Here is a 13,101-nt window from a genome sequence, read left to right on the forward strand (position 1 = left end):
CTTAGGACCCACCCAAGAGGGCGGGGCGGGGGCGGGGCGGGGCGCCGGATCACCCCAGGCCGACGAGTGGCCTCCGGTCCCGCCCCTCGCTTTCTGGACACTAGCTGCCTGGCCTGGGGTGTCTGTCTGGGCACATGCTCTGTTGGCATTAACCACGTACTCTAACAGTACCAACAAAGTAACTTCACCACTATTCCTGGTTCTAAGCATAGCTCAGAGTTCGCCGGCTGACTTGGGTGGGGTTGAGAAGAGAGATTTTCGTTGCACTTCACTAAGGAAACGGCTGAGACTTGGCAAGGTCGTTTAAAGTCACAGGGCTGGTGGGTAGCGGGTCTGCTGCAACAGAGTATCCCAGCTCCTAAAAGTCCCGGAGCTTTAGGGACCTGTACAGGGCATGAGAATCGATACACAGTACCAGTCACGGTAATATTGCGAAATTACTAGAGTAGGCTGGTCTCAGACTACGAGGGCCTATGGAGAGATTACTGGGTTTGCCTCTAGGTCTGTAGGCTCAGGAGCACCACTGTTCTTACCAGAATGGGAGGAATGAGGCTCCCCAGTGTGGAGGTAACAGAAAGCATTACCATCCCAGTCTCTCTGGATCCATGACGCACGCTCAGGTCAGTACTGTTTCCGGAGGAGGAAGCTGCAAGCCTGTGAACCGGTGCTGGACAGAGGTACAGCCTCTGCCCAGGTCCTCTCTGCGTCCTTCACAGCGCCCAAATTCACAGTCGTGAGACAATGGGCGCTGTGCTAGGGACCGCCCATCCCCCAGTGCTCCCTGTCAGGCCCGTTTCCCAGGTGTCCCAATCAGACTGAGTGTGGTGTGTGATATAGCTCCTGGCTTCTGCTGGCCCTGGCCAAAGAGGCTGACCCTCCCCCTAGCTGTCTACTGGACCTGGGACTGGAGCGATGTGGCCTCAGAGTGTTCCACCGTCGAGAGCCTGGGAAAGTGCCACTCTATCCTCAGGCTGCTAACTGGTCAAGGAGGCAAACTTCGAGAACCCTTTGGGCCTTTCAACCCTGTGACCCTGAGGGCAGTGATTCCTGGCCCAGCCCTCCTTTTCTACACCTCTCCGATGGCACAATGCTGACTTCATCATCTTCTTCGCAGTGAAAAGTTATCACCATCTGTTTGGGAATGGTAAAATAAGCTAGCGAGGTATATGTTTTTATTTCTGAGTGTTCATTTCTGTATATCTGAATGCCTTTTAAAAAGATTATAAAGTAGTTACCTTTCTCCCTTCCCTTTCCTCCCTCCAAACCCTTCCCTACACCTCTCCTTGCTTTCTTTCAACCCTGCTCAAAGATCTGCGGGCAACTAAAGAATCCCGAGAGCGGGAGAAGTAGTCTTCTCCAGGAAAGAGCACACCCGTTGGCTACCATAACCCTGAAAACACATATCCAAGTGACATTCTACAGACCAATTAGGTTATATTTAGGAATACCTATCCCTACCTGTATGTGAAAACAATTAATGAAAAAGATGCTAATTTCTATATCCACTCTAGTGAAAATGTCCCTACCTCCACTCTGGGAATCTAGGACCTTGGCTATCATTAGCGTCTAAAATCTTATTTCATCCTGGGTTTCCATATTAACTGGGTTCAGGTCATCCTGGATTTCAGCCATATTTCAGTTCTTTTGTCTTCCCCAGGGTCAGCTTTGGATTCAGAATACTGGGCTGGCTGGAGGTTTTGCGATGTCCTGTTTGTTGGGTTTGGGTCTTTATTCAGAGACGTCATAAATCACATGGTACTTGGGAGCAAGACTTGGATTCCACCTGGCTTCCAGCTCCCTTCTTGTTCCCCTACTCCCCTTACATCTGAGATCTGTTGAGTCTCCTATTCGTATTCTTTGTGGTTGCCAGAGAAAACCATTGCTTCCTTAGTGGTCTCCCTCCACTGTTGGCATATACACCCCTAGCCTCCCTCCCATTATCTTGTGTTTTATTTTTATTTTTTTGGCACTCACGCCCATCCATTTTAGCACAAGCCTTGCCTGCCTTGTGTCTTAGTTAGGGTTTCTTTTTTTTTTTTTTAAAGATTTTATTTATTTATTTATTATGTATACAGTATTCTCAGTATTCTGTCTGAAGGTATGACTTCAGGTCAGAAGAGGGCACCAGATCTCATTGCAGATGGTTGTGAGCCACCATGTGGTTGCTGGGAATTGAACTCAGGACCTCTGGAAGAGCAGGCAGTGCTCTTAACCACTGAGCCATCTCTCCAGCCCCTTAGTTAGGGTTTCTATTACTGTGAGAAGACACCGTGACCACAGCAACTCTTACAAAAGAAAACATTTAATTAGGGCTGGCTTACAGCTCAGGGGTTTAGTCCATTTATTGTCATGGTGGAACATGGTGGAACATGGTGGAACATGGTGGAACATGGTGGCATACAGGCAGACATGGTGCTGGAGAAGGAGCTGAGATCCTACATTTTGATCCACAGGCAACAGGAAGTAAACTGTTTTCCACACTGGGCATAGCTTGAGCATAGGAGACCTCAAAGCCCACCCACAGTGACACACTTCCTCCAACAAGGCCATACCGACTCCAAGAAAGCCACACCTCCTAATAGTGCCACTCCTTATGGGGACCATTTTTTTTTTTCAAATATCATACCTCGCTTTAAGGACATTAAGCTTCCAGATGAAGAGATGGGTCAGTTGTTAGGAGTACTTGATGCATTTTCAGGAGACCCAAGCATGAGGACCTAGATTTAGCCTGGCGTGGCGTCATGTGACTTTGAAATCTGAGCACTGGGAGGCAGAGACAGCTGGACCCTTGCTGCTCACTGGCCAGCTAGTCCAGCTAGCCTACTTAGCAAGCTCCAGGTTAATGATCTAAAAATAAAAAAGACTAAAATTAAGGGGACATCCCAGGAGAAAAGAAACCTGAGGCTGTTCTCTGGCCTTTGTACACATGTGTACACATGTGTATGTGCACACGTATGCACAGAAACACATATACAGCATGAAACTTAGTTGTGCATGCTGGTGTATAGTTTAATCCAGCATCGGGAAAACTGAGCCAGGAGGACTGAGGCAGCCTGGGCTACATAAGGAGATGTCTCAAAAACAAAAGCCTACTAAACTCACTCCCACCTAGAGTTTGTCCCTGCTGTACCCTGAGCTAGTAAAGCTCTTCTCTTGGTGTTTCTCATTGCCAGGATTTGAAGCAGGACTGCCTTCCTAGCTACTCTCTCTCTCTCTCTCTCTCTCTCTCTCTCTCTCTCTCTCTCACACACACACACACACACACACACACACACACTCACACACACAAACACTTTCTAGACAGGGTCTCACTATACGTAGCCTCGTTTGGACAATAACTCACTCAGGCTGGCCTCAAATTCACAGAGATTCACTTACCTCTGCCTCCAGAGTGCTGGGATTAAAGGCGTGCGCCACCAAAATATCCCGTGTCAGTGCCAGTGGACTAGAGGAGGAGGCTCTAGCCTCTGACTCTACCCCTGTGGACTCCAGTGACCTCTTGTACATAGTAGGGGCTCAATAAACGCAGTGAAAAGAAAGCATTGCTATCCAGTGTCTGAGATAATACAGCCAGCAAGGGTCAGAGCTGCACCCAAAGAGAGGCCATCAGGAGCTGTCGCTGGAGGGAATCTGGTCCACCAGCTCATGCCCTTCATTCTAACCTGTCCACCTTGAGATACAAAGGTGCTCTGTTGAAAGGCAGGAAGTGGCACAGATGTCCTGCCATCGGCATCAGGTGACAGCAAAGGTCGTGGCAACTGAGAGCAGAGTCACACACTGAAACGAGCCAGGGACCCACACAGGACCTCCAGCAAAGGGTAGGCACCTTCTGTGCTCATAATCTAATCCCTCCCCCATCTGACTCCAGGACATCCATGATCACCAGAATGTACTGGGAGGCTACTAGGGGTGCTGAGCGGGCAGCATGCACCCTGGTATTGTGATTGGGATGGTTGCAGGAGACATCACTTGACAATGATGATGGATCAGAAAGGTCAGAGTTCACCTCAGCAGGAAACGCCAGCACTGCTCAGCTAGGCTGTGCAGGGCAGCTAGCGTTGTCCTTGGAGCAGGCTGGAGGAAGCCCAGGTGTGACGTTGTCTGACACACACACTCTCACAAGCTCTTTCGCATACACACACCTTCTTCTTTCTCAAAATGCTGGCTCGCATGCCCTCCCCGTCACTCTCTACCCTCACAGCCTTCCACATAGACCCTGGCAGGACACACAACCCACTAGCCAGCTGCAGCTCTTGGCCCTGATGCTCTTTGATGCCTCCACTGCTGGCTTCCTCTCCTGTGGGCCCATGTTGTGCTTGTCCCTGGATAGAGCTTGTAGCATCTCTATAGCATCACCCTGGCCTCCTACAAAGTCTCCGTGCCTTGGCTGGGGCCTTGGGTAAAGCCAGAGTCCAGCCCTCCTGCTATCAGCCTGAACTGGAACCTCAGACATGGAAGCTCAAATTTCACAGCCAGGTCCTGGCAGAGCTCATGCCCATTGACCCAGAACTCTACGTCAAGAGGTAGTCCTGAGGGATGCTCCCTGTACGGGCCTCTGTGGTAGTAGTGGGCAGGGACTGGGGCCGAAGTCAAGACCAAACCTCTGAAGTTTTTTTTTTCTTTTTAAAAACAGGGTCTCAATAGGTAGCCCAGGCTGCCTTAAACTCCCAAATCTCCTGAGCGCTAGGGTTATAGTCGTGTTCTATGACACCTGGTCCCAAACCTCTTGAGAAACTGAGTCTTTCTAAAGCACATTGACTGAGGAGTAGAAAGTAGAAGGACCCATGGGGAAATGTTGCTCCGAAGTGGCCCCAGAAAATGTGACCTCACATTAACTTTCTGACCTGTCTCTATAGAGCTGGGCCAAGGACTTTGCATTGGTAGCAAGACCCTTGGGGCAATTGTGTTGAGGTCCTGGGGATTCTGACAGCCAGAGATAGGGTGATAGAATTGGTACGCTTGGACTTCAGGCTTTGCTGGGCTCCTGAACACAATCTCATCACTTAAAAAGTTGAGACAGGAGGACTGAGGACATGGAACATAGTGAGACCCTGTGTCAAAATAAAAACAAAAGCTGACATTCTGAGTTTGAGGCCCAGGACCCATATGATTGAAGGAGAGAATTGTTTACCTGCAAGTTGTCCTCTGACCTTTAAATCACACACACACACACACACACACACACACACACACACACACACACGAGTAATAAATTGAAGCATCCGTGCACGGGTGCACATGTGTGTGTGCGTGTGTGTGTGCGTGTGTGTGTGCGCACACACCATACTCACACCCATTCACATGGACTTAGCAGAAATCAGAGAGGCCACACACACACCACACACGTACAGTAACAAAGTGAAGCATCCGTGTGTGTGTGCGCATGAGTGTGTGTGCGTGTGTGTGTGCCATGCTTACACCCATTCACATGGACTCAGAAGAAATCAGAAAGGCTGCAAGGACGAGTTCAGAGCCTAGAGAGATTTGGGAGGTGGGACTGGGAAAGCCCTAAGGTTTCTTCTTTGCCCGTTCCTTTTTTTTTTTCCCCCTTCGGGGATTTGGTGGCAATAACCACAATTGACTTTTATAATCAGAAGAAGGCAAAAGAAAATTCTGTCTTGAAAAACCTAGTGCCGAGGCTAGGGGCCGAGGCAATCATACATTCTCCATTCCCCGTGGTTATGTAAAGCTGGGCCTGTGTTTCATAAGTCAGGCTGCTGCCTCGGATGTTTGGGGCCGAGAGTACAGCCTCAGGCAATGCTTGTGCCCCTGCCCTTGTTTGGCTGTCTGGATGCAGCTCAGGGTGAAGCTATCCTGATGTACTCCGACACATCTGCTGCTCACCATCTGCCATCTCCTGAGTGGGCACCGATGAGGCGTGAATGGCTTCTAGCAGCTGTCTTCCTGAGTGACAGCACTGGCATTGCTCTGGCGGCCGTGAGTCCGTGTGTGCACTCTGGGGGCATGCCTCAGCTGGGTGCTGTGAGCCCCAAGCCAGCACAGGCCTTGTACTGAAGCCAGTCTCCATGGCTATGGCCTTGGGACACTTCCTTTGACTCATAGCCAGGGCTCCTGGCCAGCATGGCCCTGGGATGAATCTTTATGGGTAAGTACCCAGCACTGAGTCCTACCGTGCCTCACAGAGAGCACCTGGCTGAGGCTTGTAGATTGATTTATAAATCTACTGTCCTCCCTAATACCAGAATTTCCTTCCAGAGGATTTTTTTTTTTTGATCTCTCTCTTTTAAAAAAAAGGTTTTATTTATTTTTTATTTTATGTGTGTAAGTGCTCTACCCATGTGTATGTATGTGCACCATGTGTGTGCCTGGCGTCCGAGCCAGAAGAGGAATTGGATCCTCTGGAGCTGGAGTTACAGATGGTTGGGGTCCACCATGTGGATGCTGAGAACTGAACCTGGGTCCTCTGCAGGAGCAGCAAACGCTCTAAACCATGTTTTGTAGCTCTGGAAATAGCATTTTTGACAGGCGCCCGAGGAAGAGCACCACCTCTAATTTCTCTGACTGAAATTATGTAAACAAACAAACAACATCCAAAACCAACTAATCAATAAACACCTCAAATTTATCATTATAAAAGTAAGATATGCTTATTATATGAACCTAAAAATGAACCAGGCCTGTAATTCCAGATGCCCGAGGCTTTCTTTTTATTTATTTATTTATTTGTTTGTTTGTTTATTTATTTATTTAAGATTTCTGTCTCTTCCCTGCCACCGCCTCCCATTTCCCTTTCCCTCCCCCAACCAAGTCCCCCTCCCTCTTCAGCCCAAAGAGCAATCAGGGTTCCCTGCCCTGTGGGAAGTCCAAGGCCTGAGGCTTTCTTGGTCCACACATTGAGGCCAGCCTGGGCAACTTAGTAAGATTCATAAGAAAAAAATTATTATTATTATTTTGATAGTGTCTCATGCAACTCAAGCTAGCCTTGAACGCACTGTGTGGCTGAGGCACAATGAACACTTCACTATCCTGCCTTCATCTCTTAAGTGCTGCATTACAGATGTGTAACAGCAAAAGAACAGAAAATAAGGGTAAAGAGCCATGAATGATGGCAGTTGCCTACAGTCCCAGCACTGGAGGATGAGGCAAAAGGGTTACAGCAAGTTCAAGGCCAGCTGTCCTATGTCGTGAATTCTAGGCCTGTCTGTGCTACCTAGTGTGATCCTGTCACAAAGAAATAAAAGAAAGTTCAAGGCCATTCTGGCCTAATATATATATAAAATATATTTTAAAGATTGTGTTTGTAGCTCAGATAGAATGCTTACTTAGTCCCTACAAGGCCCTGGGTTCAATTCCAGCAAATTACAGAAAACAAAACCATACATGCCCAGGAAATAGAGAAAACTCGTAAGTAAACTAAAATGATGTATAATTTCATCCAAAGAGGACCACTGTTAGCCTGTTCATTTGACAAATGCTGACTTTTAGGTTGAGCTGAGGAACCACTGCAGAACAGGGTTGGGGTCCCTGTGCACCTCGGATGGCCATGCAAGGCTGAAAATGGAGGGTCTCTGTTCAGTGTGTGTTTGCTATTATGGCTCTTGAAAAATGTTATCAAGATCATTAGCACATATCATTTCTCTAACATTTTCTGGCATTTAAAAATTCTTCAGAGACATCATAAAAATTTAAATTTGATTAATTTGCTGCAGATGTGCATGTGTGTGTGTGTGTGTGTGTGTGTGTGTGTGTAAGAGGGGACATACATGCCACAGTGGAGGTTACAGGATGGCTTGCCATAGTCAGTCCTCTTCTTCTACCATGTGAACCTCAGGGACCAACTCAGGTGGCAAACGCCTTTACCAGCTAAGGCCTTAATGTCACTGGCCACAAAGACAATTTTTACATGGGTGTGTGCTATCCAATCACAAGGCTGTCTCTTTCAGAAATGTCTGGACTCTGCTTTTCACCATGATGGGAACCTATGTACCTCTTTGTCTTGGTGGCATGTCAGAGTCCTGTACCAGAAACAACTGGGTCAGAGGGCAGCCATCCTTCTAGAGCCCAGCATGTATTTGGCAGAGAGCTCTCCAGAAAAGCTGGTTCTGCTGGCTCAGTCACCTTTGCCTTTAACTGATGAGCTCCCATCCTGGGTGGGAAGAGATCTCAAAGAGAGCGACCAAAAGCCTATTCCATGTTGGATGGCTCTTTGACCATCGCTGAATCTCAGAGTCTTCACGTCTTTAAAATGGATATTCCTCACAATACCCATTGTAACCAAGGTTGGACTCCCCTTTTGTGTTAGACTGTGTGTGCTGCTTCAGCGCCTTAGGGCTCTGTTCTCCATCTGGGAGGAGCAAATACCACCAGGCCATGCCATCTTAAATCTGCCTGCATGTTCAGACAATGCTCTTCTTAAGCAGTGGGATGTAGGAGTGCAGGGAAGTTACTGGAAACCCATCCTCCTAAGGTTTTGATTGCTGTGTTAAAGACCATGGCCAAAAAGCATCTTGGGGAGGAAAGGGTTCATTTGGCTTATACATCCTGATCACAGTCCGTTATGGAGGGAAGCCAAGAAGAATTCAAAGCAGGAATGAGACAGAGGTCATGGAGGAACACGGCTTCCTGGCTCGCTCCTCCTGCTTGCTCCCCAGGTTTGTTCAGTTTGCTTTCTTACACCATCAGGACCACTTGGGCAGGAATGGTACTGCCCACAGTGAACCATTATTAACTTTAGAAAATACCCCACAGAGATGCCCATGGGCCATTTAGTGGAGGTGTCTCAATTAAGGTTCCTATCTCCCGGTGACAATTTGTATCAAGTTGGTGACACTAACTAGCACATGCCTCATGGCCAGCAAGCAAAGGGCTATGAGACAAGAGGAGAAAACCGGGAACACCCTACAGACTTCTTACTCGATGACCTCTTCAGGCTCTGGATCCCGTGCGGCAGCCAGGGCAGCCACCATGAGAGGACATGGTGTGTGCTGAGAGAAAGAGAACCTGGACATGGCGGAGGGTTGTTGCAGCTCCTTAGCTTAGCTGGGAGCTGGCTCACCCAGGAACACATTGTTTTCTCATTTTTTCCTTGTTTGTTTGTTGACTATTTCTGTTGTTTTGTTTTAAATCACAGTCATATTGTGATGTAGCAAACACACCACGAAAGTCACTCTTTGGTTTTTATTTATTATTATTTTTTTAAGACAGGTTTTCATGCAGCCCAAGCTTGTCTTGAATTCACTGTGGAGCTGAGGGCGTACCCTTCAATGACCCGGAGTATTAAATACTGGGGAAAGAATCCAAGTGAAGTGCTTCCCTCTCCCCAGACCCCCTCCTGTGCTTCTCCTGTGCTTCTGTGGCCACTGGTCACCAAGAAGCGTGGGGGATTTCGCCCCACCAGCCTTACACACCATCCGGCCTCCTCTAGTTCAGTCCTGACTCCATTTACCTCATCTGACCTCACAGGTTGAGGTTCAGTCCCAAGCCATTCCATTCACAGGTCTGGATTTCCAGAACTTCTGGCCAACCAGTCATGTTGAGGTTCCCACAGCCCCCTTCAGGGGATAGATGACTTTATGAGGATGGCTCACAAACTCAAGGAAACACTTTCCTAACATCTGTCCCTTTGTGTGTGTTTGTGTGTGATCAGTTTAAAGAATTTATTTAGCTAGTCTGTAGTTCCCATATTCAATGAAGCTCTAACTTAGGTGTTGCCATGCTGTTATGTGTGATTAAGTCAAAGAGCTATCCTGGATGACCCGGTGACCCGGACTGCTGGGGTGAGAGGACAGACAGGAAAGGGTTCCTCTGTGGAGAAGAGCTTCAGTGTGAGAGCCCAGCAGCCTGATGAATTTCCAACTTGCCAACCAGCCTGGGTGCACTGGGCCTCCTCTCTGCAACAAATCTCTTTGGGCACATTTCCTGTAGGGTATGTTTTTGAGACAGGGTCTTGCTAGGTATCCCAGGCCAGCCTTGAACTCATGATCATGCTGCCTCAGCCTCCTGAGTGTTGGGCTTAGGAATCTGTGTTTCCAAGCTGTCCCTTTCCTTTCTGCTTCTGGATTACTTCTGGTACAGAGGAAGGTCAACCATCTGTTTCCCATTGGGTAAATGTTAGCAAGGCTTTTATGCTTGCAATACATGTGCTTGTGAACACCACACAGACACACACACACACACACACACACACACACACACACACACGTATGTACATGCTGGCCCCAGAGTGAGGAGCTGCTCCAGACAGGACCTTGCATGTCCAGACTGTGTGGTTGACCCTCTGAGTCATCGCTTAAGCCAAGCCCAGTACTGCTGGCCTTACTTTCCTTCAATGTACAGAAAAGGTGCCAAGTCATTCTAACTTGTAATTTCAGAAGACAAGCCCCACCTGGCATTGCCCAAGGCGTGGGTCTCTTCCTGGGTGGAGGGCAGGCAGCGCCTGTGGGCTCTGCCCAGGTGGCCATGCTATACAAGGCTGGGCAGGAGATGAGCGGAGCTACTGGGACGCTTTTAGGGAGGTTGGGCTGGAACAGCAGAGAGAGATCTTCATCCTTGCCTTGTTTCTGGTAGCTCCCAGATTACCCTGTGCAGGAAGAGGTGATGGAAGGATTTGCAACAATCCCATGGATACAAAAATGAATTTTGTTGGAGGCTAGAGAAATTGCTCAGTGGTTAAGAGCACTTGTTGCTCTTGTAGAGGACCCAAGTTCAGTTCCCAGCACCTGCATACTGGCTCACAGCCATTCCTAACTCCAGTTCCAGGAGATACTGTCTTCTGACCTCTGGGGACATCAGGCACACGTGTGTTATACAGATACACATGCAGGCAAAACACTCATACACACAGAATAAAATAAACAAATCTAAAAATGTAATTAGAAAATAGATTTTTGCTTTGTTTTGTGGGCCGCTTGAACAGCCGGCAGTGCATGACGACTTAGGGCAAAGAGTCTGGTAGAGGGCTCAACTGTCCTGACCCACAAGCACCCTGGGACACTTGGAAACCACTAACTGTATCTTATTCATGACATTGGGGCAGGGACAGTGAGGAAATACATCAAGTTCCAAGCACAGGTTCTCTGTCCCACCTCTCAGAATGCCTTCCACACCCACCTGGCATCTCTGTGGGTTCAGGGGGCATCTCCCCGCCTTCACCTCAGTGCTGTCCCTCACTCTACACGACTGCACCAGCTTCAGCTTCTCTAGACCAATTGCTCCTGACAGCTCTGACACCAGACTTCCAGCAGCACCTCGTCCATGAGCCAAAGTCCCTGATCTTGTCTTGTTCATAGAAAGTTCTCCAGTTTATTCAGATTCTGGTGGATTTCTCACACAATTCCAAAAAAACAGTGACCTCAACTCCTACCTAGGTGTGGGTGTACAGTGTGCTATCTATCATATGTGTGGAGGCTAGAGGTGGACAGTCTTTCTCAATCACTGTCCACTTCAATTAAAATTTCCACGCCCTTATTTGTGTATGTGGGCACGACACACGTAGCAGTCAGAGGACAGACAACCTGGAGGAGTGACTTTTCTTCCCACCACGAGGGTCCAGGGTTTAAACCACAGTCATTGAGTGTGACTGCAGGTGCTTTACCCACTGAACCATCTGGCTGGTTCTCCACATGACTGAGACAGGGTCTCTCAACCTCATCAATCTGGCTAGGCTGGCTTGTTCTAGAGACCTGTCTCCATCCCCCACCGTTCCCCACTCACTGCCTGGGATGCAACCATAGGCGCTTGATGGGCGATGGGGCTCTGAGTCCAGGTCCCTCGTTTGTGCAGTAGGCACCTTACCAACTGGGCCATCTCCTGAGTTTATAGCCTGGCCTGCAGCGTCTTGAGCGCTAGAGCTTGGGGTGACCTTCGGCAGCTGTCTCCCAGGTGCTGCAATGAGATACATCTCTTTGTATGATGTGGTGCTGGGGATGGAACTTGCACAAGGTGCGTGGTTGTTGAGTGTGAGGTGCGTGCTCTAGCAAAGTTACGCTGCATCTACAACCTACCTGTTAAAGACTAGCAGCAACATGAAGGACCCAAGAACCTACAACACCGAATAATCTATCAGGGAGGGGATGGAGTAAAGACAGGCTTTCTAAGAAAAATACAACAAAGCAGGTTCTTACTATGTAGCTAGGTTGGTTCCTTTGGACTTACGAATCTTCCCGCCTCTGCCTTCCCGAGACAGGTTTCATTTATATAGCCCAGACTGATTCTGCTATGTAGACAAGGATGGCCTGGAACTCACCCCACTTGCTGCGTGCTGGGACCCAGGTGCACGCCACCATGCCTGCAGAGGTCCGGACAGGACTCCTGTCAGACAGCGTTTTCTTCCACTCAGCGGTCGCCCTCGTTCTCTTGATGTTCATGCCCCAACGCACAAAGTATTTTTAAGAAAGTATTAGTCTTTGACAGTTCCCACGAGGCCAGTTGTAGCTGGCATGATTAGGAAGGCCATCTGCTCTAATCTCTATGAAGAAGAGTAACTGAATTAATTTGCTTTCATTTTCTGCTATAAAGACCAACTTCCTAGGAAGTGGGAGTGTGGTTCAGTGCTGGGGTATACGTTTAGCACACACATAGCCCTGCGTTGAATTAAAAACAAAACTAAATTTTTTTTTTTTTTAAAAAGAGGAAACTTGGCAGAATTCTAGTTACAAAGAAAGTCAGTTCAGATCTAAACGGAATATGCTGTATTGTGGTCATGAGGCACACTAAACCTCTTCTGGTATACACACGTCTTTGTGTGGTGTGTGCGTGTGTATGGATGCCAGGGGGTTGACACCACGTTCTCTAAATCACTTTTCTACTTTATTCTTTTGAGACAGGGTCTCTCACTGACCCTGGAGCTGTTGAAAGGGTTACAGTGACTTCCCAGGATCCAGCTGTCCCTGCCTCTCCCGCACTGGGATCAGAGGCATGTCTTCACACTGGCAACAAACAAAACAGTTGCTGAGGGTCTGAACTCAAGTCTGTATGCTTGTGAAGCAAGCACTTAGCCACAGAGCTCAGCCCCACATCACACACCCGTGCCTGTTTTCTGATGGCCGGACTTCTGGAGAAATAGAAGCTGAAACAGGCATACATGGCTTGTCTTTTGATTTTGGCTGGTTTTGTTCCCTGCCCTTATGCCACCTGAGCAGT

Source organism: Microtus oregoni, unplaced genomic scaffold (assembly GCF_018167655.1).
Source record: "Microtus oregoni isolate MIOR12 unplaced genomic scaffold, Mior012 000013F_ref0000133, whole genome shotgun sequence".
Lineage (NCBI taxonomy): Eukaryota > Metazoa > Chordata > Mammalia > Rodentia > Cricetidae > Microtus > Microtus oregoni.